This window comes from Montipora foliosa, chromosome 6 (genome assembly GCF_036669935.1).
Source record: "Montipora foliosa isolate CH-2021 chromosome 6, ASM3666993v2, whole genome shotgun sequence".
In the NCBI taxonomy this organism is placed as follows: Eukaryota; Metazoa; Cnidaria; class Anthozoa; order Scleractinia; family Acroporidae; genus Montipora; species Montipora foliosa.
In genome coordinates, this window is record NC_090874.1 from 11,160,126 (window position 1) to 11,165,125 (window position 5,000).

The following is a 5,000-nucleotide window of genomic DNA, read 5'->3' on the forward strand; positions in this document are numbered from 1 at the left end:
TTTCTATTTGTTTATGATTGTTTTCAAGGCCAAACATATTCCAGGGACTCATAACAGTCTTGCGGATGCTCTGTCTTGCTTGCAGGTGCAGACGTTCAGACAGCTGGCCCCAGCAATGGACCCCTTACCCACAGAGATTCCCCAGCATCTGCAGCCACAGAATTGGGTCCCATAGTAAGCATGCCTGCAAAATCTAGCCTCCAGTCTTCCTCTGTGCCAACTTATAGGCGAGCATGAAAGCTATTTAACCAGTTTCTGGATTCAGTTTTTCATTCCACTCACCCCAGTTTGCCCATATCGCCTCATATGTTGGCTCTTTTTATTGCCTACATGTATATATGATAAAAACTATGCGCCATCAACTGTCAGTTCATACGTCTCTGCGTTAGGTTACTCCCATAAATTTCTTGGTTTTCCTGACCCTACTAAAGCCTTTTTTATTATTCAGTTGATCAAAGGGTATACCAAATTAGGATTCCGTGTAGATAGTCGTTTACCAATAACGCTCCCAATACTTCACAGAATCATTGAAAGTTCTTCTCAACTGGCTATCTCTAGGTATGGTTGTTGTCAATTTCAAGCCATGTGCTCCATGGCATTAGGGAACTTAAGCAACGACAACGGCGACGGCAACGAGAACGTCACAAATGTGCATATTTAGTAGGCAAAAACAATAGCTTTGCACGCCCTGCACGTGCGTTTTTCACTTTTGTCCATTTCTTTGCCGTCGTCAGCAAAACAACAACGTGAAATAGTCAAATTTTAGGTTTTAAGGAGAACGTCAGCACTTGACACTAAAGTTTCATTTTCTCCCCTAAATTAAGCGCCGTTCCGACCAATGTCATTTTTGAGGAACTACCACACCCTTGTCATATAAGAAGGGTTGACATGTTTACAAAGTGATTACAATGACGCGAATTTATATTTTGAGATGACGTTCTCGGTGCCGTCACCGTCGTCGTTGCTTAAGTTCCCTATTTTTTGCCTTTTTGCGGGTTGGTGAAATGACTATAAGCTCGCATAATCATGGTAATTCCCCCCTACAGGTCCATCAGCTGGTTAAGCTTCTTGATAACACGCAACGTATTGTTGCCTTTAAAGTCGTTTTTCACAATTTTAAACATAACTACAACCAGCGAACCTTTTCAATAGTAATACATCGCCAGCATGTTTTTTGCCCTGTGCAGTTTTTGTTAGGATATTTAACTCTCCGGGGTGACAGACCTGGTCCACTTTTCGTCAGTTTAGATAATAGTCCGGTGTCCCGCAGGTCCTTCACGGATCTGCTCTCTCTTTCTTTAAAGTCTTGTGGTTTAAGCCCACAGCTTTACAAGAGTCATAGTTTTCGTATCGGGGCTGCTTCTTTTGCTGCAGAGCGGGGAATGTCTGATGCCCAAATACGGGCTTTGGGTCGCTAGAAGTCCAACGCTTTTCTTAAGTATATCAGAATCCCTTGTTTATCTACCTGTGTTTAGTCCATGCATCGCTTGCGGGGAGTGGTGCATGGAAGCATTGCTAAATGGCAAATCTTTAAGGACAGGGGAACAGATTAGCAAGGGCAGCTGCCCCTGTCCTTTCTCGTACGTTAGTTACAGGCTTTAGAGCGCATTGGTTGTCAGGAATTGTCAGCAAGGGCGGCATTTCCTAGAAGTTTTCTTTTAGTATTTATGTATACCATTTGATATTATTATATCAATTCCTTCAGGGCTTTTTAAAACTGATTTGCAAGGGCAGCAGTTTTTTTCCTTTCCTTTTAATTACGTTTTGCTTCGTTGTAGTTTGGGGCTGCATTTCCCTTGGGTGGGGCGGCACCATGCTCTGGTTCATGGTGCTTTGGCGTTTTTGTGCCCTCACCTTTACAGGGCGGAATCGTTTTGTCCAAATCCTTAGATTGTGCATGTTACTTAATTCGAGATTGACATTAAACCGGCTTTGGGTATTTGCCCTCAGCCATTTTACTCCAGACCGCTGGTTGTTTTGTGATTAGTAGCGCCCTGTAAACAAGCGCGGGAAATGCAGCCCAAAAATTTATAATCTCCCTTGAGAAGACATAGGGGGGACAATACATAAAAGGATAACTTTTGAACCAATGTAAAACAATTCCATGCACTCATAGTGTTGGAGTTTGCTTAACAGGATTTCATAGTTAACTCTGTCAAAGGCCTTTGAAAGATCGAGAAAAATTCCATCAGTGTTTCCTCATTATCAATAGCACCGCTGACCTGTTCGATCTTTTGGTTAAGCATCGAAATTCCGTGCGGGAGGTCGTGAGTTTGACTCCAGCCGGACCAACAGTCAGGGCTGAGTGAGAAGAAAGTCCTACCTTTGTAATTACGGCTGCGAACGGTTAGACCTTCAAGTCTTCCCAGATAAGGACTATCAATTAAGTAGCTGTACCTTGTGTCACATGCCAAATACTTGAAAAGGATCATTGATCGGCAGTTCAGTCAAGTTGACACACATGAGAGGTCTAAACGACACAGTGATTCCAAGTGATTCCAAATGCTTCCTAAGAAAAAAAATTCTTTAACTGTCGCTCTTCAATTTTTTCCAAAGTAGGACAGCTAGGTTTCTAAAATCATATCTACTTCCTATCTTTTATTTGGCAAGGATTAAAAATGACATTTGAAGCCAAAGGAATTCTTCTTGACACTACTCGTTGATATTTTCTTCTGTTAACCACTTACGAACCGAGCGTGAGGGCCGTTCTGGGGCCTATTGGCCCGAGGTCGTGACAGTACAGACACCGAGCGCAGCGAATTCCGTACCAAAAAGACCGCTGGTCAATGTTCCCCAGTACGGTCTCCAGCAACTGAGGTTAGTAAATAGACCTTATTCACGATAGCCGCCATGTTAGATTTGCTATTATCATGCAAATTAGCTGCACACTTCGGAGGGGGCAAACAACACAAGTTCGAGAGGTTATAACGAACAGCTTAGCCACACAGATGATTTGTTTCATGTTCATTGAATGTTTATCACCTACGGAGTAAAATAGAATGCTTACACAAGTTACTTCGATTTTTTTTACTGAAAAATTAGCAGATAACGAACTAGAAAGTCAAAATGTCGGAGGCAATCAAAAGATATAAACTTATTATAAAAGGTGCTTAATTCTTAATTCTAAAATGTACTTTTAGCAATGTTAATTCAATATTTCGACGAGCCGATTTTCCGCAATTTGCCTTTATTCCAATATTTGTCCCCCCAGCATAACACATGGCTAATTTGCATGACAATTTGAAAACCAACATGGCGGCTATCGTGAATAAGGGCTATTTTGTATTGTATGACATCGTTTCTTTGAAGGATCGGACACTTCTCCTCTTGGTGAGTGTTCGTATAATTTTCGTCTTTCATCAGCAAACCTTTAACGGTAATCTTTTATATTTTTTTGCAAAAAATGATCGTTTTGACAAAAAAATAAATTCCGCTTTCGCAAAACTTTTTGTGTTTCGCTGAACTTGAATTTACCGGGAGAGAGAAAAAATACGGAAACGGATCGTTTTCCATAGTAATGGACCGTACTGTAAAATCCCGACCAAAAACCAGCCAATCAGATTGCTCCATTTAGCCTGAGAATTGCTTGCCATATAATAAATAATTATATTTTAAGTGCGGGTTATAGATAATTGCTTCATTGCCTAGATAAGTGCGAGGTTCATTTCTCCTTTTTATATTTCGTCCGCACGTCAAATATACTCTTCAAACGGGTTTTGTACAACCGTCTAGTGAATTTTTTGAGCAAACTTAATATTCTTTCCAATAGTCAATTTCGTTACAGGAATAAGCCACTCGACCTGTCTGGCCCTTGTCCAACATTATGATAAAAACGCAGCGGCTGTGAAGTCTTTATTTCATAAGGGTAGCACGTAATATCCAAAGGTTTGTGGCCGTCAATCAGACCAGATCAGACCAGACAACAACACCAGGAACTCCTTACCCTGCTCTTTTCGATTGGTGTCTTTAGCGTCCAAAAGAACTTTGTTGTAATAAGGGTTGTGAGAAGAGGCCTGTCGTTTAATAGCGGAGCTCTGCGCGTGCGGTGCACCATTGCTAAGAACATATCATAACCCATCTGTTCGAGAAAAATTGTTTTTGGTACGTACGACCGTACCTCCACCCCTCCATGTATGCCAATGTGACCAGTATCACGTCACCATATTGGGCTCAAAGGAGCCCACTACCCGGAGATTCTATACGTATTGTTACCCTTGAGTCAACCCTGTCCAGGTACTGGGTTTCGATTGTGTGGCATGCTCAAGCCAAGTTAACTTGTTGTAGGAATAAATAACCCGGGAATTGAACTCCGCTTTTTCGCTTGGCTAGAGCTATATATTAATAGGGCCGTTTATACGAGAGTAAATAAGCCGCGGCTTACGTAAGCCGCGAAAGGAACTATTTATACGAGTATAAACTCCGCGGCCAGGATAAGCCGCGGCTTGAGAAAGCCGTGAACGTAGATTTTGTACCATTTATACGGGGTGTTCGCGGCTTACGGAAGCCGCGGCCAGAGTTAGCCGCGGCTTATTTTCTCTCGTATAAACGGCCCTATTAGGGCCGTTTATACGAGAGAAAATAAGCTTATTTTCTCTCGTATAAACGGCCCTAATGTTGCAGGTTTTTGAAAGCGATTATCTTTATACAATAGTGTGGCACTTGACTTGGTTGATGGAAGTGACAAGCGTTAACAGTGTCGAAAAAGAGATAATTATATAACGATATAAAGTATAACTTTCCAAGAATGGTATCAACATTTTTTTTTTCGCTTTCGTTTTGTTTTAGCGCCTAATGAGGTACAAGAATGATGTCATAATCAGTTATGCGCAAGAAACGAATTCCTAAGAAAATTCCTGTGAAACGCGGAAATCTAACGAAGCTTAACGAAGCGAATTTTGGAGAGAGGCGTTATCAGTGCGAGGAGTGTAGCAAGTGCTTTATCGGAGCAGGAGATCTGAGGAGACATGAAAGAATCCATACTGGAGAGAAACCTTATGAAT

At 41.7% G+C, this 5,000-nt stretch overlaps 1 long non-coding RNA gene and 1 pseudogene across 1 annotated transcript in view; both read left to right on the top strand.

The window, feature by feature from the left end:
* LOC138006670 (uncharacterized) overlaps positions 1–4,829 on the top strand; it is an 8,413-nt gene extending 3,584 nt beyond the window's left edge. Inside the window, exons 3-4 of the long non-coding RNA XR_011123917.1 lie at positions 86–174; positions 4,786–4,829. This is a non-coding gene — a long non-coding RNA (uncharacterized lncRNA). The remainder of the gene's footprint in view (positions 1–85; positions 175–4,785) is intronic.
* LOC138005032 (zinc finger protein 420-like) overlaps positions 1–5,000 on the top strand; it is a 38,993-nt pseudogene that overhangs the window by 33,240 nt on the left and 753 nt on the right.